Here is a 27,005-nt window from a genome sequence, read left to right on the forward strand (position 1 = left end):
CGGTGTGTTCCATCCCGGTTTCGATACGCAAGAGCGATCAGCCGGTGAACCCTCGACCACGAGTGCCCACCCCGCTAACGTGGAATTATTGTGGATAATATGTGGATAGTTAGTCCGCGATTAGCCTGTCCAGTGGATTATATTCCTCCCCTTTTCGTTCCCGCAGTGCCCCGCGGCTTGGCAACATCATGATAAATGACCGAATCCTTTACAAGTTTTTAGCCGTGAACCGTTTAGTTCATCTCATCTTCCCTCCCCCTCCCCCTGCCCCTGTCCCCCTCACCCCAACGCGACCACCACTCATCTCTTTTCCAATCGTTCCTTCCTTCCTTCTCTACGATTCGTGACTCTTCCTTTTTTTTCCCCCTTCTTTCTATCTATTTCTTTTTTTTCTATCTTTTTCTCTCTCTTGCTATTCCGGCGAAGGTCGCAACCACAATCACGCTGTAAATCATCGTAAACGTTGACGTAAATGCCACGGGTAATTAGATACACTTACTGTCAGTTGTGATCCTTACTCCTAAGGTATCATTTCTAGTCTCATTTTTGTTATTCAATACTGCCGCGTTCTTGGAAATCTGAAACGTAAAAAGATTCTTCGATTATTATTCGAAAAAAAAAAAAAGAAGAAAAACAAAGTAAGAAAAAAATACACATCGAATAATTAATTAGAAGTAATTAAATTTGTCAATATTTGAGAATAACATTTGAAATGAATAAATATTTTGATCGATCGATAAGATAAAATCATATCAATAAGTATTCTTATTAATTCTAAATTAATTTAATATTAAAACGCGTGAATTAGAAACATTTTTTGACAAAACTTTGAACGAGTGGTGCATTAAAAGATCTTCTGTGATAAATTACATTAAACAATGTTATTAACACGAGAGAGAGTTCAGTTTCTAAGGCATATTCGAATAACGAATAAACGTCCTCGTGAAGATATTTACGGTTGGTCGTTATTAAAATTAAAAGTGCAAGATGATAGTGCTTTAAAAAGTTTAGAGCAACCATTACCAAGGGTAAGATTGTCTCTCTTTCTTTCTCATCCTGTTTTTTCTTTTTTTTTCTTTTTTCTTTTCTTTTTCCGGTACATCGCTAATCCATCGAGCAGCTTAACCAAGCGGATAGGGGGGGTCTAGGTGGGTGGGTGGGTATGGGGGTTGAAGAAGGAAGGGTGGATGGGTGAAGGAAAGGAAAGGAAGCTCGAACTGATGACTTAGAGAGTAAGGGGTGTGTGTTTTCGCGTAGATTGCAAGAGCCAGCACCCCTCTACGGCTAATTTTGAGACTCACCGTTGTTTATTGCCAAATCCTTTTAGCTTCGAATAAGGGGATGAGTTGTTCGGAAGAATAGGAGAATGAGGGAGGGGGTTGGGTAGGAAAGGGACCGAGGGAAAGGGAAATCTTCGTCGCGCGATATAATAAGCGGAAAAGAAAAGGGTCTTCTCTTAGATGTGAAAGAAAAAGGGCAGGGTATAAAGGGGTGGTTAGGTGGTAGGGTCGCGTACTGATCGTTAGTGGTTACAGTAGCAAAGTGTAGTATAGTATTAACGACGTAACCAACTCTCTCTTTTTCTTTCTCTTTCTTAATGATCCCTTTAATACCTGTTTTATTTTCTACCACAACAATTAAACTTCAAATTCGAGTGCTAACTCGAGAATCGTGTGTATTATCGATCAAAAGCTTGAAATCATACGTTGATTTTCGTAAAAATCTAATACACTGATTAATTTTTAAACGATCTATCTACTTGAATATCTATGGTAAATTCTAGAAAAAGAAACACATGAAAAAATATTCAATCAATTTTTCGCACTACGAAGTTGACAATTATTATTTCCATTTAAAATTTCTAGAACAAAACAGATCAATGTACGAAATAGTTTTATTGAAAAAAAAAAAAAAAAAGAAAAATGAATACATTTTACACAGAGTTTCATGGAATTTAGATAAAGATTTGAAACTTTTAACCGGATGCTGTACGTTTGATTTTCTCTATTCGGTGGAATGATGTCGTTAACGATAGGAGAACGGGAACGGGGAATGGATTTCATTCGTTCGATATGCTTTAAGATGATACCTACACTACTACGCCAATGTCGACATTAAAATCGCATTTGCTGGTTTTCCGTTGCCTATGGAAGTTGCGATCATCGATTAGTTCGGCTACTCGTGAAACGGGATCGTAGAGATACTGATTTCCGCATGGTATGCTTGGACGATGTATTACAGTAGTTCAAAAGTATACTGAATCTATATATATATATATATATAAATATATAACTATACAGATGTGTTATAACGAATAGTACGGGGACAGACACTCCTTGTTGAAAAATTTTTAAACAAATTTTTTCTTACTACACATGCTTTTTATTATCCTCGCGTATGCCCGTATAATAATCTCGATGACTCCAAACGTTTTTCTTTTATTTAATCTTTTTCAATGAATAATACGAGAAGAAAAAGTAAAAGAGAATAAATAGTTGGACGGTAATGGAGGAGAGAGGAGCACCTGTTTCAAAAAGGGCAAAGCGTGTTTACGGAATCGGCTTGGTGGTTTTTGCTCGTTCGAACGACGAAGACGTCATCACTCCGTCTTAAGTCGTCGTCTACTTTTTATTCTTTTTATTTTTCTTCTTTTCCATCTTCTTCTTCTTCTACTTGATCTTCTTCTTCTTCTTCTTCTTCTTCGTCTTACGTCGTTTCGACTCAAGTTAAGGTTAAGGGAAAACGTCCGAGAGCGAGCGCATATCGGTTCCCTCGTTTCATCGGAGCTCTCCAATAAGAGTACACCTATAATTTGTAACGTGGCTTGGGTACCGGCCTAATGGAAAAATGCGTTCCGGCCAATTTTACGCGCGGCCGTCAGAGCAGGTTGTTGCCCGTAGTGTGCCGGTGTAAAACAAGAACAACGAAATGAAAGAAGAAAGAAAGAAAGAAAAAAAGAAAGAAAGAAAGAAAGAAAGAAAGAAAGAAAGAAAGAAAGAGTGGATGATGAAGAACATAAGACGAGAATGAACCAAGGAAAGGAGTCGAAGAAACAAAAAACAAAAAAAAAAAGAATGTAAAAAGAATTAAACGAAAAACCCAAAAAGACCTCAAAAAAAAATATAACGTCGACGTCGAATGAAGATGGGCGGGAAGGGGGAGGGTGGATTTAAATGTACCACAAAAGAAAGTTAATCTGTAATAGGATTATAATGCGAATCTCGTCTGGTTCGAGGTTGGTTGAACAAGCCAGGCGTGGTATATCTTTCCTGGTTGTGTCTTCCTTCTTCTTCTTCTTCTTCTTCTTATTCTGTTTTCTTCTGTATTGGTTAGATGCACCAACTGTTATGCATATAACATATACGACTAAAAGTTTCTGATGAGTGTGTACATACACGAGTTCCTTGATCGAGCTCTTTACGTTCACAATTGGTCGGTCGTTCGTTTAACCCTTTAACGTCCTCAAAGTAATCTTACCTACCATTTATAGTAGAATACGATTTGGTACGTTCTTTCTAGACAGATCTGTTGCTGATGATTGTCGGTTATGAAATTTTTCCGTTGCGTTTTTGCGAAAATTTCAACGGAGGATTTTCTTCTTTTTTTTTTTCCTATTATTCTATACAATTTTGAGAAGTGAAAATATCTAAAAATAAAACTGCGAAACGACGTTCATCGATAAAAGCACCGGTGGGGGGGGGAGAGAAGGGGGGCGAGCTACCAAAATATTTCATTTCTATCGTCGAATATATTTCGAATTTTTGCATACCATTCTGTCAAATATATTTTTTATATCTATCAATGATATAACCTACAACGAATGATAAAATTCTATTTACCAAGTTGTATATAAAATATAATATAATACTATGTTATAACATACGAATGTTGTTTGTTGCCATTATACGTGTATATTAAATTTACGTTTATGTACTATCGCGCGTACTTTTTCATATTCCATTAAGAGAGAGAGAGAAAGAGTGAAAACGGTGATTAACGTACGCGCGAATTCGGCTTTATACCCGAAAGACAATTATTTAACTCGTCGAATATCGAATCGTGTTCAATTAGGATTGTATTGATATGAACAACGCGAGAGAATGATTCGCGGAGTTTGGTGCCACGTTGCTCGTTGCAAACCGAGCCGATATATCGAGCCGATTTTCAATCCGACCCCCTCACCCCCCACGGCCCTTGCCCCGCCCCCGGCACCACCCTCCTGCGCTTACGTTTCGCGATACGGATAAATGGATTTCTGTCAGTCAATGTTTCATAATATTTGTTCGCTCATGTTAAATCCTTTCCATCGCGACAATTAGATTCCTTTGATTCGCGTTTAGATATTACTTTTATCCAATACTATTTTCAAATCAAATGCAATTATCTCTTGTGTCGTAGGTAATTAATAAAAATCTAATGGAAGATTAAAAACACAAACGATTGTTCAAACATAGTTAACATATTACTTTTATTTCGTTCGAATGAATTTAATTTACAACAATTCCTAACACACGGTTTTTAACTGTAATATAAAGTTTTTTTTTTTTCTTATTTAACGATAGAACAACGTTATAAAAAAATACGAGAGATCGTTCATTCTTATTTATTATATTATCATTTTAATAGTATTAGTATATATTTTCAAAATTTCTGACACATAATACTGAGGGATTGTGATTGAAAAGTTTCGTATTTCAATAGAAACAAACAAAAATCTTTCATTTATATAATTAAACTTAAAAAATGATTTTTTATTTTCGAACGGAGAAAAATAATCGTTTCCCTACGATTAGATTAAAAACATTTTTCCCAACTCGTATACGGAGACATCATTTCAAATAAAAAATATAACAAAAGTAATAATTACAATTTTAATCAAACTATTTTTATTATACTTTTTTCTCTATCCAATTATCAGATAATCAAAAAATTAACGAAAAAAAAAAATAAAAATAAAAGAAAATAAAATAAAACATAGAAAAACATCTGGACTCTCTCTCTCTCTCTCTCTCTCTCTCTCTCTCTTTCTCATTGTTTAAAAGATAAAAAGTAATAAAATTAAAAATCAAATTGTGAAAAACTCTATATAGGGTAGTTATTATATGTTTGATATAGATGATGAGACACGAACGAGCATGCTCATTATCAAAGAACCCTTTTCTCGATCAGCCCTACCTCTCTCTCTCTCTCTCTCTCTCTCTTTCTTTCCCACCCTTATTCTTTCTCTTTCCATTTATCGATTAAACTCGTACGTACAGACATACATACATACATACATACACACGTAGTATTCGCGTAAATCGTCTGAACGTCGCGTTCTCGCGTTTTAAAGAGGCGAGTGCAAGAGCAAGAGCAAGGCAGGCACCTTTAACGGGTATCGTCGATCTCGGGGGACCTTAAGGGGGCCTTAGGAGGACAGACAGAGTTTCTCTCGTTGGTGTGGGACCAAGCATTTAAATGGTCCCGCGGTGGTGGTACCGGTCGTTATTGCTCGTGGTCTTTGATTAACAACAACGCTCGTGCGGAACGTTCGAGAGGAAAGAGAAACCGAAAGCAAGCAAGCAAGCAACCAAGCAAGCAAGCAAGCAAGTAAGAAGAAGAAGAAGAATAAGAAGATAAAAATAAAGGAAGAAAGTGAAGACGAAGAGAAGATCAGCTGGCAAAGGGAGACTTTCAAAGAGTATGTATAAGAGTAAGAAAGAGAGAAAAAGAGAGAGAGAGAGAGAGAGAGAAAGAAAGAGTATCGTAGTCTCATGTGTACCCATAAGCGAGTAACAAGCCAAGCAACGTCTCGGACGTAAAGATGTCTCGGCAGTCCGGCTCGGTTATATCTTCATTATAAGCTCGGCAAACTTTACGTACTGCTATCTCTCTCTCTCTCTCTCTCACTCTCTCTCTTTTTCCTCTCATACTCTTTCTCTCTTTCTATATTTCTTTTTTACTCTCTTTTTCTCTCTTACTTCTTGCAGCTCAAAATTATGCGCCGCCCGAAGTTATCATTGCCTTCAGGGTCAGCCGTACGAATAATTGGCTTCCACCCATATAATACGCTCTGTACATCTTCACGCTTAGTTCTAACGTCCCACGATCTCGTTCCCTCTCTCTCTCTCTCTCTCTCTCTCTTTATCTATCTTTCTGTTTCTCTCTTTCTTATTCTTTTCGCAGGTCTTCTTTTTCTTCTAACAATGTTAAAATATAATCCTATTATTCGTTATTAATTTTATCCAAGTTATTTCTCGTGATAGGTATCGGTTAAATATACGTTTTCGATATGTGATTGTAAGAAAATTTTTAAAAAAGAAAAGGAAATAACGTAATCAATAAAATTCCAGAACACATACGAATTCTTTTTCTATAAATACGTTATTAAATATACCATCATACCAACGCGATGAAATTATTATCAATAGGAACGAACGATTTAAACCCATGAGTTTAATGACATTAAAGTATTATCGTAACGATATATTTCAATTATGTACACGTTTGTTAGGTAAAATCAAATAGATTGTTTAGCTTGAAGAGTTTATCGAACCCTGAAGACACTAGACATCAGAAAACGGACAGGATAGTCTTGGGGTTATTTGGAATTCTCGCGTTTTCTTACGAAACGAACGAACGAAGGAACGAACGAAGGAACGAACGAACGGAATGCATAAGTATTTCCGGCGATATTCCGAGGTTGCGGGGAGGGCGGGAGGGAGGATTCTCGAGGCGACTTCCGTTAGCGAGGCGAGCTAGTGTCCCTAATTACCGTGTCGGTTCATGAATACGATTGCCAAGCAGCTCAACGCGGCACGGAAGCTAGCGTGGCGTCACTGGTTGTTACTTCGCTCATGAATTTATGTATCTGCATTCTCCAACGCAGTTCGAAGCACCCCGAAGAAGTAAGTAGAAGTACTAGAAGAAGTAGAAGAAGAATAAGAATAAGAAGAAGTTCGAGTAGTTTAAGACTAAGACGTGCAAGAAGAAGAAGAAGAATAAGAGTTAGGAAGGGTGATCAGGGCGGAAAAGGAGAAGAAAAAAATGACTTGGGGGAGGGGAAAAAGTAGGAGTCCTCTTCTGTCGGCGGTTCCTTACCCTTTAGCACGCCTCGCTACCTTCGAAGGATGTCCTGAACTTATGGGGACCGGACGAGCTAGACGGCGGTTTGTATTTACTCAACCACCCCACCCCCCAACCATCCACCCACCGCTCCCTTCTTTTTTTCTATTTTATCATCGAAGTTGTTTTATTCTTCTTTTTCTTTTTTTCTTCTCACTCTTCGTGGCATAATGATCTTTCGTGTCTTTAAATTAATAATGATGTTTACTTGGTTAGTCGAATTAATTAATGAGATAGAATCGTTTAATTGTGATTTAACATTGTGTTATAACAGCCTGTTCTTAATACTACTGGAAGTATTTTCTAGAATTCATTGATTATTCCTCGTTATATTGCAATTACTTATTTCTTTATCGATTGGTATAATGGGATAATTGAATCGTTCGATTGATTGATATGTCAAATTGACAATGTTTCGTATTAATAAATCATTTTTTTTGCAATATTTAAAAAAATGTTGTAAATTAAATACATTTTTAAAAAGATAATAATGAATTAATTGTGAAAAAAGATTTCTAAGAGTATTTAAAATATGATTTGTGTAAATAACGCGTACTAAAAGTATGTTCGTTGGGGTAATAATAGATTAGCATTCTCGCCGTGATATTTCCTTAAAGATGGAAATGCATCGGCGGGCAGGAAAGAACGTTATCTACTTTCCTTTAACTCTTCTTCTTCTTCTTATTCTTATTTTTATTCTTCTAATAACGTATGCAAGTCGCACAGGTGTTTGTGTTCACTCGTTGGTGCGCGCTTGCGAGACCGTTCACGACAAAGTCTTGGTTGGGTCTCTTGGGTTAGCCTAGAAACCGGTGACGGACAAAGGGAAACCGTAGCGATTTAACATATTAGCGTTAATTAAGGCAATTATGTCTCCGTGCGTTGAGCATGAGAGTGTGTCCGTTCTCCGCTCGACTCATCCATATTCAACAGCCATTTCCGAGCGTGGGGTTATATGAGAGACTCCTTGGCTCGATGACGAGGACGAGGATGACGACGAAAACGATGAACGACGATTACAACTACCAACCGACCAACCAACCACCAATACCAACGCGAATAAACATTCAACGTTAATGGGAGCAGTCAGCTTCGTTTACCTTCTTTGGTAATGTATTTCTGAACGTTGACAGTCATCGTGGGATTATTCCCGTTCACTTCTATTAGAAACAAAGATAGAATGAGAGGGAGAGAGAGGGAGAGGGAGAGATCGAGGACGTGTTAATCATCTCCTTAGATTTTTATTTCTCACGGCGACCGAAGAATTATATTTTCTACGACTTTTTACTTTATCGAGATAATCCGCTGCAGGTTTTTTTCTTTACATTTTTTTTTTTTTTTAATAATTCATTAAATTTTCATGCATTTCAGTAGTTAAGTCTTTTTTCTTTTTTACGACTCCTTGATTAACTTCGTTCTACACGTGCACGCGTATGTTATTAACTCTCATTTCGGATTAGATTAAATTAAAAAAGAAAAGAAACAAAAAAAAAACACACATACACACACACACGCACACAAAAGACACAGAAGATAGATTTGGCAGAGAATTAAGAAATAAAAAGTACTATTCGTTTCTGAACTAGTTAGGTATAACGGATGAAATGATAAAGAGTAGAAGTAGTTTCTCCTCGAAACTAGCAAGCTAGCTAGCTATCTAGCTACCTAGCTTGGTTCTTCTCTCCACGTTGAATCTATGATCGGATGGTGGGTGGAAGTCGATGCGTGGAATAGTAATAGTGCAGTCTCGACTGGAGACGTGTTGCGCAAAAAGGGAGTAAAAAGTGGTGGAAAAAGGGAGGAAAGAGAAAGAAAAAGAAAAAGAAAAAGAAGAAGAGAAAGAGAGAAAGTAGCAGAGAGACGGAAAGGAGGAGAGGGTGTGGGTGAACAAGAGAAGGAGGAGGAGGAGGAGGGAAGGGGGAAGGGGGAGGGTCGAGCTTTTGCTGGTAGCTGGCAGCTAGAGGTGAACGTAGATAGTACGGAGTGTACCAAAGGGGTGAGTTGAGGGGGTCCAAGAGAACAAGAGAGGGTGAGTGGGAGGTGGAGTGAACGTGAAGGAGAGGAAAGGAGAAAAGCAGGCACGTCTAGGTTTTGCTATGACCAATGGCAGACGGGGACACAGCGCGCGCCGTTCGTATCGATCCAAGAGACTCTACGTTGGATTCCGTAGAGTGCTTCCTCTCCCGGGTCACCTCATCCATCCTCTGCGAATCTTCATTCTCCAGCTTATCTAGGAACCTAACGAACCATACGTTATGACGTTATTCTATTAAATAAGATTTATTTTCCTCTTGTCTCCCTATACTTTCTTTTTTTTTACTTTATCTTCTATTTAATGAAGATTTTTTGTTGAGAGATCAGGTAATTTTGTCATTCGGTATAGCAAAGTACGTTAATGGGACTGAAAGATAGTTCATTTAATTATTTTAAGAATACCTAATCTCGTTCGAGCAACTGAAAAAGAAATAAGATTCAATTAATACTTGTTTTGAAACAATTGAAGATACATTTATGCACTTATCTGAAATTAAAACAAAATGTTACTCGTACCTCTCTCCCTTTGTTTTTCTTTTCAAACTATTCATTTACGAGATTATTCTTGCCGATGTTTTTATCGGCACGTCGTGAAAATAATACAAAAATATATACAAATCTATACGTGTATGATTAATGAGAAATGATTTACGTATTATATCTGAAAAGATGTTTATAAGTTGATAAATTTAACGAGACTTGAACATTTTCTTTGAAATCAGTGAGACAGTGTGTCCTTAACGATCCAGACCGAGAGTTTCAGATTGGCTGGCCGAATAACGAGCGTGTTCAAAGAAGAAGAAGAAGAAGAAGAAGCAGAAGAAGAAGAAGAAGAAGAGATTCAATATCGCGATAGTCTCGATCTGTTCTCAACGGAGAACAGAGTTTCTCGTGGTCGTTGTTATATATACGTAAGTACGAGAGAACGAGAATGGGTGGTGAAGGTGAGGGTGAGGATGTAGGTGAGGGTGAGGATGTAGGTGAGCGTGAGGATGAGGGTGTGGGTGAGGGGAGTAGTAGTAGAAGGAAGAGGAGGAGGAGGAGGAGGAGGAGTACAACCTCCCTTTTGAAAGGGCAAAGAGGCCAGAGAGGAGGAGTGCACGTTTAACCTTCCTTAGGTTGAAGGCGCATGCGCCGAAAACGCATTGGTCGGACTCGGTAGACCTGGGCTTTAAACGAAAGAGAGATAGAGTTAATCGAGGGACGTTGGGAGGACACGAGAGGGAGAAAGAGAGAGGGAAAGTTATGTCACCAAGGGTGTGTGTCGCGCCTGCCTTTGGTGACACTCAGTTAAAGGACATGCGTACTGGCTCGACCTATCGTTGAACGGCTTATTAAAATTTTCCGAGCCAATCAACTATCCGGATTCGAGATTCAGAGGACAATGCACAGAAAGGTTGAGGTGGGGGATGGAAATTCGCGACAGATGGTCATACCTAGAACAATAATATAAATTCATATTAATTTGATTATTCATTTTTTGTTTGTTTCCCCTTTTTAGAAAATAAATTATCATAATGAGCGCATGAACACAATTTGATAGATTGTCACGCGACGAGTCATATTTTCTATGACAAATCATCGTTCTTTCGTTGATCATCAAAGAACAACTGACAATTTTCGAATTAGTTATTCTATCAAGCAACTGTCCGTCACGATCGAGATGGTATATGAGAGGGTACGGAGTAAAGATTTCACGCTTGTTTCTTCCTGTCGTCTAACTCAATAGTTAAGAAGAGTTAGAAGCAAACAAGGAGAGACATTAAGGGGAGAATAAAAGAAAAGGGGAAATATATATAAAGGAAATAAAGGATGGAAGGAAGGAAGGAAGAAGAAGAAGAAGAAGAAGAAGAAATAAGATAAAAAGGAAGATGATCGTAGATGTTATTTCTACGCGTTGAAATCGATTGTCATCATTGGGATGTTGTCCTGCAATCAACAGACCCCTATGCAGTTTGCACGCGATCGTTGTGTACTGTTGTTGTTGTTGTTGTTGTTGTTATTGCGAGGTCGCAAGTAATTCGCTGAAGTTGTCTGTTTCGTTGATGCTAGAGGAAGAGGAGGAGAAAGAAGAAGTAGAAGAAGAAGAAAATAGGAAGAATAAGAAAGAGGAAGAAGAAGACTTGCAAGAAGAATAAGAATAAGCAGAAGAAGAAGGCGGATGGTGGTGGGGTGGCAGCGAACTAGGATGATTTTATGGTCGTGCAAGTCGGGGCAGGGTCGTTGAGTGGTGGTTTTTGTTGTGAATCTCTGTGGACTGGGTCCCGAAGCATCCAGCATCTCTCCTTCGTGAACCGCCCACTCCATTATCTCGGTGATGATGAGTGCGCGGGCGGGTGGACCTCGTAACACACATCAGCAAAAGGATTACCCTTCCTACTACTACTACTACTACTATTACTACTACTACTACCATCACTATATCACCACTATGCATTTATCTTCTCCTTTTGCCTTCTTCCTCCTTCTCTTTTCTTTTCTTTTCTTTTCTTTTTCTTTCTCTCTCTCTCTCTCTCTCTCGCATTCTCGATATCGTTCTATGCGAGCTAATGGGCAAAATGATTTGCGAGCAAAAAATAAATTGCTCGAGAATCCCCTGATGACGGAAACGCGTACTACATTGTTTCACGTGATCTCGATATAACAGACTTTCATGCTTTAATAAACTGGAAGCTCGATAGGTATATGCGGAAGAACGTGGGACTTTCTCTCGTCGATCACTTTTAACCTTTTCCTTTGTTTTTTTTCTTTTTTATTTTTTTACTTCCATCCATCCTTCCTTTTTATATGATTCTTCTTCGAACGATCCCCTGACTCTTATAAATTTTCTAATTTTTTCCTTTTTCCTTCAATCAAAAACCACATTAATTATATATATATATATATATTTCTATATTTTAAAAATTCATCTATATAATAATATCTTAAAAATATATTTACTCTTTCTAAACAAAATAATATCGATGAACGCGTATCATTTTTGTTTTTTGTTTTTTTTTGTTTTTTTTTTTTTGCAAAACATTTATCATTTTGATTTGTTTCTTTCCGCGTGTATGCTTACGTAGCCCAGGTATGTATGTATCTATTTATCTATCTATCTATCTGATTCGAGGTAAAAGAAAATCGACACTGGCTAAGCCCGAAAAATAAAATCTTTTCCCCCGCGTGCACAATCTTATCTGGCGTTGAAAAAAAATTGAGACGTCGGTTTGCGTCTTTGTGAACTTCTGGACGGATATACATAACTGCCGTTGCGGTATCAGGTTTTATGCCATGCGATCTAGGGAGATAAAGGCCTCGGAGTCGAGGTTTGCGCGCGTAATCAGACCCTCATTCACATTAACGACCCACGTGTGTGCACGCACGCACGCTCGAGTGGGTGTATGGGATGCTACACGCCTATAGATTTGAATCGCGTACGAGAGAAGCGACAAATCGCTTGGCTCGCTTACATCAGCCCTTTACTTACAGATGATATTAACTTACGAATTTCTTTTTTCATACTAATGACGTGATTTTATCCCCCCTTATTTTTATTTTTTTTTTTTATCTCAATAAATAGAAATATTTCAACGATTCGTATTGTTTTCGAATTATTTCAATAATAAAAATGTGTACTTCTATTTGCGTATTCAATTTAAATGAATTCAATTTCATATAAAAAAAATGAAAATGAAACAAAATTTGGAATAATTTAATATTAAATATTTGATGTATACAACGTGTGTGTGTGTGTGTGTGTGTCTATGTCAGATGGTAGATGAAAATTTAGTGTAATAACAAAATATGCCCTGACTATAATCAAAAGATCGCGAAAGAAAAAATTATGATATCGTATGAACGAATTAAACGCGGAACAATTTTATTTTTTCTTCTTCGTTTCTCTGGGTTATGATTTTTTCATCGCAATTGTCGGAATTATTTCAAGGTTTCCTTCTTTTTTTTTTCTTTTTTTTACCTTGCTCGATCCGTCATCGTGCAATTTTAAGTTTATTTCAACACGTGGTTCACGGTGAATTCTATTAAAATGGGAAACGTCTGAACGTCCAAACGATACGAAAACAAAACAAAACGAAACGAAAGGAAAGAAATGAAAAGAGGAAAAAGAGAGAGAGAGAGAGAGAGAGAGAGAAAAAAAAGAACTAAAATACAATAAAAGAAAAGAAAAGAAAGGAAAAGAAAAGAAATGGGCAAAGAGAGTCTTGGAATGTTCGGGCGTTGGCGGGTTGTATTATTCCCTGAATATTACATTTGTGACTTGGCTCTTGGTAAGGTATATAACAGAGCCACGCGATAAGGGTGAAGAAGTGTAACGGGAGGGGGGAGGAAAATGTAGAAGAAGGTAGAGGAAGTTAGCAGGAGGTTGAGAAGTATATATGCAGCCATGTTTGTTTCGCCTTTTCTAATTTCCTTCGGGAAACGGGCGCGAGTAATGTCGCTACGTAACTGCAACGTTCGAGTTCCTAGTGTATTATTCAACTAACTGAAAAGTCGTCTTCTAAAAAACGACCTTTTTGTTATTACCTGTCTGTTCAAAAAAAAAAAAAGAAACCTCCCTTACATTCTCCCTGACTATCGTTGTCGGTGATTAATTACTAAATTGTATATGTTTAAAGATACGTTATTTCATTTATCGTTCAAATATCATTATTATTATTATTATTATTAATCTTTTTCCGAAATTTTATTTATCATTTTGATAATGAGAACAAAATCGTTGTAATTTACGAATTTCAAGCTGTTCGTTAATAAAATAAATCGTTAAAACAAAACAAGACAAAAATTGATATAAAACAACGAGAAGAATTAGAATATATATATATATATACTTTTATTATTAAAATCTTTCAATTAAATTTAATCAATTAATTAATTACACGATATCGAATAAATTCATAAGTTTCGACATAAATTTTGTCCAATTGAGGCTCGCCCGATAAAAAGATTAAATCAAGTGATACATTTTAATTAGTTTCAAGAAAATATCCTTCAAGATGTGTTATAATATCGCGAACAGTTTTAGCAAGTGAAAAAAGATAAAGATTCGTATTACCTCTCTCCCTCTCTCTCACTCTCACTCTCTTTCTCTCTCTCTCATTATCTTCCATCTTTCCTTTATTTCTTTTTATATATCTATCTTTCTTTCTCTTATAACCGAACTTCCGCTTCATTTTGTCCTAAAGCGACAAGCTTTAATACCGTCTGCTCGTCGTTTTGGTCTTTGACGACGTTACTTTCAACCCCCGGAGCAAAGAAGCGAAGAGAAGAGGAACAACCTACGACGACCCACCCTACAGTCTCGCGAGGTGAAACTTTAATACAATTTCATTTGCCTCTTGCTGACAAACTCTCTCCCTTCTTCCCCCCCATCCGCCCCCGCCCCCGCTCCCACCCCTGCCACCCAACGCTCTCGTAATTTCTTCCGAGCGCGCCGTTTCTTTACTGCGCCTTCTGAAGGCGGACTATTTATAACCGTAAACCAAGCAACTCACCCCCTAAACCTCCCACCACCACCACCATCACCACCACTACCACTAACACCATCTCTCTTACTATTCAACCCTATTCTCTATGCTGGAAAATGTTTTGTTCTCGTCTGACGAGTCACGAAAAGAGTCTTTAGAGAAAGAGAGATGGATATTTCTTAGTTTGATGTTCCCATGAGAGAGAGAGAGAGAGAGAGAGAGAGAGAGAGAGAGAGAGAGGGTTCATAATTTTACGAACCTTCGGACGTCCCTCGAAAACAATTCATTGCTATTGGCACGTCCCTTTTATAACTATAAACACTTTTTCTATTCGAAATACATACAAATGGTTTATACAATTGATAGAATATCAGAATATGTTAAATATATTTATTCACATATGTTTTAACACTTTCGATACTAATCGAGATTATAATCAGTATTTAATTTAATTTTGTCGGTATACCAACACAACGATTATTATTAAACAATTATCTTAAAATATATAGAAACATAATTTACGATCGTTGTACGTTAAAGAAAATTTTAATTACGCGACCTCACATAGGCCTATTTATAAAAGATCTAAACATGTAAGTAGAGGTTTATTATACTTTACTTAAATATGTATGAATTATTAAAAAACCGGTGTCATTTTAATAAATGATAATAATTTCTTATCCACAAAATATGACAAAGAGTAAAGATCGTCATAGTTTATTAACGTTGAATTAAATCTGAGGTTTTTCTAAAGGAGAGGTGATAGGTGGGGAGTGGAGTAGAGGGGTGGGAGGGAGGTAGGGAGAAAGAAAATCAATTTGATAGCGTTGAAAGAACACTTCTGTCGGTTCTTATCACCACGCGGAATCGATATTGACTCACGGACATTAGAATAACTATAGCGATGAAGCGGAACGCAATCGGGTGTTTAGTTTCCGCGTAGTATGCGTGAGCAGAGAGTATATATTCCGATAGAGTAATAATAAACGAATGAAAAAAGAACGAGAAAAAGAAAAAAATCAGTCGTGGTAGAAAATCTACGTGAGGGGTCAAGGAAGGAATTGTATGGACCAACTCGAACGCACGAACACCTGCCATCGGGATCGGTAATAGCTGCATAAACTTCTAGTAATAGACGCGATCCCCGTACTAACGGCCGTTCCTTGCTTATTCAGCCTACTTAAAAACTCGTCGGCTAATCATCATTCTCTTTCTCGAGTGACTGACTAGTCGCACCGGTCCTATACGGAATAGAATTCTTCTAACTTATGCATTCGTTTAATAGTTTTATTTTTAATTTTTTTTTTTGGTCAATTTTAAGAACAGTTATCTACTACGATTTGTTTTATTTATTTTTAATTTATCAATCAAATGGGTTCACGGACAGAGATATATATATAACCAAAATTATGTTTATATAATAAATTATTAATAATTAAATAACATATACATATGATTTTTATATATAGTAGGTAAAGTGTATGTCTTTTATTTTATTTTTTATTTTCATGCGAATAATGTTTGCATTGTTTTCTTTTTTTTTTTTTAAACTGTACTACCTACTGTGATTAAAAAAAAGAAGAAGAAGAAGAAGAAGAGAAAGAGGACAAGGGAGAGAGAATGAAAGTAAAAAAGAAAGAAAGGAGACGAAAAAGGGGCAAGAAAAGAAGAGGAGGAAGAAGAAGAAGAAGAAGAAGAAGAAAGAGAAGAGAACAGGTTCGCTAACGGACACCTCAGCTGCCAATTTACCGGCCGCACGCAACTAGCCAGTCATATTTTATTTACGATATAATTGAGATATATTGAAACGTGAGATACAGACGTCCAGCTGGGCTCGTGCGGAAGGATACCAACTACGTAGCTCTACGTAGGAACGTCCAACGAGCTATAATTTAAAGTTTCTACAAAAAAGATGCCTAATGCATCTTATTAGACGCGAAAGGGTCAGAATCACTGTGCTTCTAACGTGGACGAGCTTAGAATTCAGGACGTTATTGAACTTCCTCTTTCTTCGATCGATCGATGGGGGCTTACGATCTTCGTACTTGATGACTTTCAAATGTAACAACCCATCTTGCTTTCATTTTCCAATGAACGATAATCAACGTCCAGTATTTGTTTATTTTTATTTATTTTAAGAACAAATAACAATTCGTGATCTCTGAATCGAGTAATTTGATTTGGTGCATTAATCATGACTCGATCTTACAAATATTACTGCTTGTATTATTTTCAATTGCGAATTTTTTATTTAACGCAGTAATAATAATAATAAAAAATAACGGAGAAGGTAATTTTTATTTGATTTGATTTTCAGTTTGATAGTAGTTTGATATTTCAAGTTAATCAATTTACTATACGAATTAAGAATTGATTTCGATACAATAATATTGAATAAAATCTTTCAACGAGTTCAACTTTATTAGATCTTTTTTTGTGTATGTGTGTGTGTAGTTTAATAACATCTAATTGGATATTACAAGTCGGATCAACAAGTCGTATTTTTTCTACAATGGCTCGAAGCAACAACGACGCGACGAGATTTAAACGTCAAAAATATGCGTAAGATTTTAAAAAAGAGGGAACAAACTTGGGTTGGGATAAAGGGAAAAAGGGAAAGAGAAATATTTCGCGGCAATAATTTGTTAGCGTCTTCGAGGGAATGGAAAGGTAAAAAAAAAAAGAGAAAAAAAAAAAAAACAAAATTTTCCGTGAGATTTTTCCTATCCTTTTATTTTCTTCTTCTTTGTTTTTATCTTTAGGTATATCAGAAAGAGAGAACTTAGCGAGAAAGTTTAAATTTTAAAAGCAGTTAACGTCTGTGCCAACCCTCGTTGAGTTAGCTCGCTTGTCTTACGACCAAGGATATAAAACGAACGCGACCAACGACCGAACAAGAAGGGGGAGAAAAACGCATTGCACTTTAGGGGTAGTGTGAGGATTAAAAAGGACGTCAAATTTTAATATCGCGAAACATTGATTTTCCGATCCCAAAACTTACCCATTTCTTAATCCATTTTTTCTCTTTATAAAATCATATTTAACCTTATAGAAACTGTTTATCTGTAAACAAAACAAAAAAATTACTACTAATCATGAATAAATATAATATATAACGTCATAAAACATCACAAATATATTATATAAATTATCATTAATAAAGTTATATTTTATTGAATTAGATATTTTTTGTAATAATGATGTTTTTATAAAAATTATTATCTTATAAAAAAAAATATATATATTTGATATTTGATCTGTAAATTGAAACATTGAAACGTCGGGTGATTTTTTACGAATGGTTAGTTTTCTATGATTAAACTATATCCACTTTAAAATTTAGGTTCGTAGAAAGAGAGAGAGGGAGAGAAAGATATTTGAGCTACCGCTTAGAGATTTATCTGTAAGTAATCGTAGGGTCAGACTCTTAAGGATTGTTATTATTGCATTTAAATGCGCCAGTTGAACGGGGGTGTTATTATTCCTGCGGTTTTGTGGTTGTCCGAGAAAATTAGCGGTTTGCCGATGGAACACAGGGCGGAACACAAGGGCCAGGTAACTCTTGAGATCCATCTGTCACAGCGAGGGCGTTCGCAATTCGTCAGTCTTTAGAACGGGGAAGCTCCAAGGATTGAAAAATTTATCCAACCGAATTTACATGGGCACGTGGTTTCGTCCAGGTTTGGCTGAAACTACTATACTACCTTTGGCGATTTTATTTTTCAACAAAAAAAAAAAAAATATAAAACACGAGAGAGAGAGTATACGAGATTTCGATTTATTTTATTCACCACTTTACCTATAATCGAATTTCGATGTATCCAAATTTACGAATCGAATGGATGATGCGGATTTTTTCGTTTGTTTATTATTATTTATTGGATATGTAAGAAAATGTGTTCCTCTGGGCTACATTTATATTCTCGTTATCGAAAAACACGAAAAAAAAAAAAAAGAAAAAGATACAAACTAGAACGAGATTTTAGACTAGGATCGATCAAAACAGAATTGAATTTTGTATTCGCATCAAAATTCGAATGTAGACCTTTCGTAGTATTTTGTCCTTAATTACAGACGATGTTCTTGCCTATAATGGCCACCTTCGAAAAAATAATCTCTGAGACAACAGACAAGCCTGCCGGTTTTGATTTATGCTCGGAAAATGGCTTTGGCTTCTGCCTTTGGGCTAAACCTTAGACCGACTGTTGTTGTTTTTTCTCTTCAAAATGGTTAATCTTTATTAAAAAGTATTGTGCTAGTAAATAAGGGTTGGAAATTAGAAAAAGAACAAAAAAAAAGAAAACAAAGAAATAGAAAGAAGTAAGATTAGTTTGGCAGGACGATGGGGGCGATTCGAATAAGAGTTTTGATTAGAATTTAATCTTTTAGAATTAACACACGCCTAGTATATTGAGTTGTTCCAATCAAATTCGTGACGATTTACAAATTTACATTCATTCTAAGTAAACGTTTTTCTATTTTTCTCAACGAGAAAAGATTTACATTTACCTGTCAGAATTATTTTATCAAGTATACAATTATTCAAACAATCAAATTGATTTCCAATAAAATTAATCGACATGCAAAACAAATTGAATACACTGTTTGTTTAAATCAAATTTTGAAAAATAATTATTCAAATAATTTCTTCTGGTAATGATGTGCATAGATTGACTTCTGTGTTCAATTTGATATTTAAACAATCTTAATAACATTTTAACTGAAATTGTAAATATGTATATAGTACGAGAGAAGGTGGACGGACGGTGCTTATGCGCGTCGTAAATTTTCGTTCTCGTCGCATAATGTATTATGCATTTACTGTCCACCCGTTTCAGGCCGTATTTAGAGCTCTTGACAATTATCTTTCCGGTGGGTAAGAAGGCATGTAATATTCATGCCGTGGATTGTAAGTGGACGACGTACGTATATACGTACGTACGAAGGAACGAACGAAGGAACGAACGGACGGACGGACGGACGGACGGTATACACAATACTGTAGATTCTGAGATTGCGCGCTCACCGTGACACTAATACCGGAAAGGAAAAGGAGAAAATCAACTTTAATTGGGACACACTGGAAATGACGATGCTCCGATTTTAAATTATTAACTGGGACTCGCTCGATCTGTTCTTATCATGATTATTATTATTATTATTATTATTATTATTTGGATTTTAGACGAAATGTATAATCCATGTTGTATATCAAAAAGAGATAACGCAAATAATATTATTCTTTTTTTACATTCTAACATTTTTCATCCATTTTTTTTTGTTTTTATATTTAAATCTCTTTCCATTTCAATTTTTAAAGAAAAGACAAATCAGTTGGACGTCTCGTCTACATCAATTACCACTACTACTACGCAACAACTATTACTCTATTATTGCATTATACACACTTACAGAGACAGATATGTAAATACACATTTGATCCCGAATAACGATACAATACACATCCTACCTTGTGAGATAATTAACAAAATGATACATCAAAGACGATTACCCAAGAGCCATTGCGGAAACATATGGGAAAGTAGATGTATCTTTCTAATTACGCCTTTCGAGCGCAAATCGTTACAACGTTTTTTTTTTTCTTTTTCTTTTCTCTTTTTTTTCTTATTTTTCTTTTCATTTTCTTCTTCTTCTTTTTCTTCTTCTCTCGTTCTACGGGAGATCGAATTATGCATCTGATGCGCGGCAACGTAATTTTACTTTGATGAAATTAAACGGACGCGAGAGAGTCGCAACTTGGTGAGAGGGAGGCATTGGGGGTGAAGAGGAGGAGGAGGAGGGGAGGTGGTTAGTAATAGTAATAGTAGTAGTAGTAACAGTAGGAATATGCTAGGTGGCGGAATATTTACTAGCAAATTACACTTCCGTGGCACGCGTGGGGTAATTAATTTTTACATAATCGTATACACACACATAAACACACACATAAACACGCTATCGCATAACGCGCGTCTATATAAAAGTTTAATGACGATAATCGCTTTCACCTATGACGTTTTAATAATCGCATATGACGATTATAATCTTTTAAACGTTTAACCCGGTAAGAGAATCCACAATCATTTTTTCAACGATATTTTTCTCTTTTCCTTTCATTTTCTATGTTTACCGTAGATCATCGTGCAATATACATACCGTGGTGTTTGTTTCTAACATATTCTCGTAGGATGTACGTGTGCGAAAAGGGAAAATAGATAGATGGATATAGAACGCGTACTTTCACGCCAGTCAACCCCGTTCACCCCGGGATTCTAAGTAGTTTCATAATTTCGTATTAGAATTTTGCTCTAGGGCACGTTCTACTATAACGTCCAGTTGTTTCTATCGTAGGAGTACGAGTACTACAGGAATTGTTAATACGATGTCATTCACTTACAGTGCATTTACGTTCGTTGTTAAGATAATATGACAGTCGTACGCAACGGGGGGTGCCTTCCTATAAACTCACAAAAGAGAAAGGGATAGAATGAGAGAGAATGATCTTTTCATAACATGATCGCATGTTACTTTAACGGATCAATGCCTTTACACGAAACAGTTTCATCCTATTATCAAGAAATATTCCTGTTTTTTATTTTTTTTTAATTCTAAAGTTCGATAACGTTAATAATATTATATCTTATTTTTAAGTAATAATTTAAATTTCACAGTATATAATTTAATTTATAATTGTGTCCTTTAAATATTTTTAATTATTTTTAATGTTTCGAGTTACTTTATTTTTCTCTCTTAAAATTTGTTTATCTCTTTCAAAAAGAAAAAGATAAAAAAATAACATTCGTTTAATTTATTAAGAAGAAAATATGACAGAAACAATTGATGATTTCTTATCGAGTGTAAAAGGGTTATATTAAATAATTGTCAATTACTTATAAACACACACGATCGAAGAACAAAACAAAAAAAAAAAGAAAACAAAACTAAAGAAATATATATATATATTTATATTTTTGTTTCGCGAGAGGAAACACGCGATGTGTTTGTTCCACTTCCTATTATCTATCGGCAAAGTCATAAGACATAAGAGAAAAGCAATTATAATTCCGTGTGCATCTTTGGCGTTATAATTGGAGCGAAGGTCTCGATAATGTGGGGGTCCAAAAGAAGATTAAGAATGGGACGACGGTGAGAGATGAGACGGGTGAACAGAATGAAGAGAAAGAGAAAGAGAAAGAGATAGAGATAGATAGAAAAAGAAAGAAAGAAAGAGAGAAACCCCTAGGTATAGTCTCGATGACTTATGTGGCTCTGACGCTATCAGCAAAAGCGTCTCTAGAGTCCGGCTTGAGCCCCGGAACGCCAGTCCTCGTAAATCATTGCGATCCACCCACGCCCGTACCATACCGTACCATACCATACCGCCCGCTCCCAAGCTGCTTCCCAAGGAGAGATGCGATATGACAATTAACGAGGTCAAAGGGGGAACCGAGTTTGCTTACGGACTTTTTACTACGTCGCGACGAAAAGTCCAGTCCAGTCCAGTCCAGTCCCTGTGCTTTTTCGATGCGCCAAACGTGATACCAAAAGAGAGGGGGAGAGAGAGAGAGGGAGAGATAGGGTCCCATGGTGATCGTACGGGACAGATAATACGGTCCTCTTCTTGAATTCGAGTCATCGACCTTTTGATTTCTCTCATTCTTTCTTTCTTTATTTATTTATGAAGAATGTATTTTAAATAGTGTGTATAAATTTGTACGTATTGGTGTTTGCAATGTAACGTATATAGATTATGAATGTAATTTTTGTCGATTACGTTATCGTTTGATTTTTGGAAGATTCTTATGGAATCTATAGGATTGAATTGTTTCAAATGATTTATATCGTCGACATTTTTATCGAGTGATTTGAATTTTTTTTCCCTTGTCAAATGTTAAATGGATAAGTAATTGTTATTAAAGTTGTAGACGTTAGATTTGTATCTTGTTATCGGACTTGTCTGATGGTGGTCTCATAAATGTCGACGGTTAAATGTTATGTGGCACTCGTCAATGCGTTAAGTATCAGAACATTTTTTCGTTTAGTTCAATTTTATTTTCTTTTTTTTTTTTTTCTAAAAAGTTTCCAACGCGTGTTTCTTTTATTATATCTATTTCTCTCTATTGTAAATAATACAAACGATCAAACGGCAATGGATAATTCCGGCGATGATTTGTGCCTCTTGCAACCATAATCCACGGTTCAAAGATCAGGTAATATTGCTTTTTCTTAGCGATCCGTAGTCGACAACCTTTAACGAACTCGAAAGGTTGCACACTTTGATTTAAAGTACACGTGTCCGCTTCGGGCTCGATAACGTTGATCGAATGTTTCTCTTTGATCACGGTTTTGCTCTGATTTAAAGCGTAATAGATCGGATCGGTTGATTAATCGTATATTCTATGTGTTATTATCAAGAGAAACTTAGATAGTAAGAGAGAGAGAGAGAGAGAGAGAGAGAGAGAGAAAGAAAAAAGCAATTGTTCTTAAGTACTCTTACGTTAGACACTTGAATATAATTTTTTCTAATGAAGTTATTTTTCTATTTTTTTTCTCTTCCTTCCCGTTGTCTTATTATCATTATTTCGTTTAAATGATATTTATAAGAAAAGTAGTTGGTACCACGTCATTAAGTGAAGGGTGGGTGCATCAACTGAGATAGAAATGACAAAGATACCCCCGTGAGTTGGAACTACCGCATTCGCGATTAACATCAAATGCCATCGTCGAGAAGAGATAGGAACCTGGGTTCCCTTTATTTTTATTCACCTCGTTGGTTTACCTAAACCCACGCGAAAAAGATATACGCGGGGGCGGGGGTGAGGGTAACGTTAAATAATTTTTTATTACAATTATACGCGGGGAAAATATATTTAAGCGAACGATCGTATTTTTCGGAAAACATTTTGATTTGTTCTACGTAATATATGAATCATTTTGATTATTTTTTTGATCGGTATCTTTCGCAAATATATCTTGGTTGAATAATATTAAATGTTTTTCGTCCAAAAAAAAAATCATTCGTAGATCATAACTCGAACGTGGATTTTATCAAGATTTAGGAATATACGATATCCGCGAAGGTGTTCGAAAGATGGAAATATTCGCAAACAATGTTTCTAACATAGCACGTATTCACCTATAAGCCAGGTTTATCTTCTATAGCCAATCTAATCCTCGATAGGTCGTATCTCTCTTTTCTCTCTGTCTTTTTTTTTTTTAAATGTTCCTTTTCTTTTTTTTTCTTTTTTGTAATAATTTTTATCTTCAACCATAGAAACAAGTTGAATCGGAATGGAAAAGCACCTTGATCCCAAGGTACGGGCATCGATGAGAAAAAAAAAGAAGAGAAAAAAAAAGAAAAGAAAGAATATAGAAACAGAGTGGAGTGAGTACTTAGGTGATGCGTAAGTGCAACTCGCAGAACGCTGGGAAGAAGAAGAAGAAGAAGAAGAAGAAGAAGCGTCGGTGGCATTGCGTACACACGGTGCGACCACCGAGAGATGTCCTCAGGATAAAACAGCCAGTCTTTGTTCTATGCTTATGAATAAAACATTCGATAAGGTATCTTGGAACCATAACGTACTACGTAACTACGTACGTATGTACGTATGTACGTACTTTCGTACGCATACTTTTACGCGAAGAGAACTAACTCGCTGCTACGAGTCTGTTCCGTTCCACTCGTGACATTCCCTCGCTTTTTCTTATTCTTATACTTGCTTTTTTTTTCTTTTTCTTTTTTTTTATTTCTATTCTCAATCCCTGTCTTTTTATCTTGCGAAATAAATTTTACATTGGATTCAATGCCACGTAATTGCGACGAGTTACGATCAACGCGTAAGTACAAAAATTGGGCCGTATTTTTATAATAATTTATTTTAAGAATGATTAAGTTTTTGAGATTAATACATTGGCATATTTGATTTTTTTGTTATTAACATTAGTCGTAATAATTTTATTTGTTTATTTTATTTTAATGTTCTAGAGAAAGATACTTTTCTATTTTTCTTTTACATTTTATTTGCGCGAACACGATTTATTATTTGTTTATTCGTTATTGTTAGGATAACATTGAATTATTACATTTCGAGAGGTTTTTATATATGTTTTTAAATACTTTTTTATTTTGGAAATTTATATATTTTCGTGGGAAAGTATTAGTGGCGTCATTTGTTTCTTCTATCACTTGGAGTCTTGACCTAACGCCATATTGGATTGACGTGATTTGCAATGGTGTTTTATTCATTTCTGCTTAATTAAAGGTAATTACGTTATTATTTTCTAATGTACGCTATATTCCAATATATCAGACGAACCATTGTCGTGTTTCGAGATATTTCAAGAAAGTTTTTCTTCATTTCTATATCGATTAAATGTTTTATTTTGTTGGTTATAATTCCTCGTATTTAACTAGCCAGTAGTGAGTACAAAAAATCATAGAAATCATGTTTTTTATTATACTGCTCTTTTCACACACAATATAAACATGTAAATACGTTAATTTCAATAAAAGTTTCACGTATAGTGAAAGATCTGGATTAGTATTACTTGCAATTTTGTTAAAAATGTAAATCTTAAATCATATAACGATAGTATTACTAACCAAAAAATGACTGCATATTTCGTCCAATTGTATACATTTTTTATTGTCATTTAAATATCATCTTTCTAAATATTTGATTTTTAATATTCTGACGTATCAAAGAATACATTCCTAAAGTAGTTCCCCTAGCATTTCAGTTAAACCGATTTATACCTACGTTCTTCGTTCATAAATTATGTTTAATCGTCAGCAAGATTCAATATCAGATACGAATCAACTAAATAAATTTATCAAATTTAACAACGGACTCGTAGTAACGCGAAATTCGATCGTATCATTTGATGAATGATTTTTTCTCTATCCAGTAAAAAAACAAATAATTATTCATATCAAACGTTAATACAAAATTCGTTTTGAATGTTGAGAAAATTTAATGATATACGAATAATAATAATCGTTTCGCATAATGTTACCTTTTCCTAACAAACTTTTTTATTATTTCATTTTTATCATTTCATTCGAATAAAAAGAAAAAAAAGAAACAAAGAAAGAAAGAAGAAGAAGAAGCGAACGAAAATTCTTCCGAGAAGATATCGGAGTCTAATGCAAAAGAAAGAACGCGGCTGAAAGATGTTGGAAGTCGTCAGATAAAGATAGAAAGAGAGAGGAGTATAAAGCTCGAAAGCGTGGCTGTAGAAGAGGTTGAGGGTAAGGTATGGGGTAAAGGGGGGAGGGTGAGGGGGTGTATAAGAGACTAGGCCGTGTCTCAATGTCTCCCCGAAGGCGCACCTTAGCAATTTGTGCCTTCATTCGCACAAAGCTGCTCGCTCTTCCACCTCTCTCTCTCTCTATCTCTCTCTCTCACTCTTTCTCTTTAACTTTTCTCTTTTTCTTTCTTTCTCACGAGAGCACCGTGGAAAATGCCGACATAAAAGAGAAGTTAAAACTATGCCGTCGTTCTTATTACTGCCTCGAGCCACCCCCTTTTCTCTCTCTCTCTTTCTTTCTTTTCCTCTTCCTTATTTTTTGTTTCTCTTTCCTCTATCTTCTTCTTTATTTTATATCTCTTATCCTTTTTCACCCCTATCATCTCTCATTCTCTCTTTTTCCATCTTCGTAACGAGGCAAATATTTTCTTTCCGCTTACCGTAATTCGGTTAAAGCATTGATTAAATAATTTCTGATACAATACTCTTGAAATACGTGTGTGTGTGTGTGTGTCATTTTAGTTATTTCTTTACGCAAGGGTGAACCTGTTCAACGCAGTAGAGTAATTGTTTTGTTTTGTTGTTTAGAAAATTGTTATTAAAAGAAAATCATATTATTTAACGCGTACATGTTTGATCATTATATCGTTTTGTTTAATTAGTTTCTAAATAATAGATTAATACGTTTAATGAAATTATCGTATCGAATGAAAATTTGCAAATCATTTCGCGTTGCAACGTGTAATTTGTTAATTCTTTCCTTTCAATTAAATAAATGAAATATATATTTTAGTAGAAATGTTTTTCATTCAACGCGTTAGTTCATTCTTTATATCGTTATTTCATTTATTTTAATGATTAGGTTATTGTGTTTTTCATAGTATTATCCTGTATACAAATTTACGTAAAATGTTTCATTTCAAATAATTCCATTTCATCTCGTGTTACGAATTAAATTGTTCGCAAATAGTCAAGTATCAATAATATATTCATTTGATGTTATAAAAAAAAAAAAAAAAAAAAAAAAAAAAAAAAAAAAAAAAAGAAAGACAAATCCGTTCTCGTATATGGGGAAAACGAATTGTGGTGTTTTACAATATAAATTGTCGAGCAAAGAGGGAAATGAAAATGAGGGATCGATGAGAAGGGTGG

At 35.5% G+C, this 27,005-nt stretch overlaps 1 long non-coding RNA gene across 1 annotated transcript in view; it reads right to left on the bottom strand.

Moving 5' to 3' along the window:
- The window catches only part of LOC106789762, a 142,091-nt gene that overhangs the window by 2,559 nt on the left and 112,527 nt on the right, over positions 1–27,005 (bottom strand). The window contains exon 2 of the long non-coding RNA XR_001382028.1: positions 500–578. This is a non-coding gene — a long non-coding RNA (uncharacterized LOC106789762). The remainder of the gene's footprint in view (positions 1–499; positions 579–27,005) is intronic.

The sequence above is a fragment of the Polistes canadensis genome, unplaced genomic scaffold (assembly GCF_001313835.1).
Source record: "Polistes canadensis isolate GaletaPanama2010 unplaced genomic scaffold, ASM131383v1 scaffold_201, whole genome shotgun sequence".
Classification (NCBI taxonomy): Eukaryota; Metazoa; Arthropoda; class Insecta; order Hymenoptera; family Vespidae; genus Polistes; species Polistes canadensis.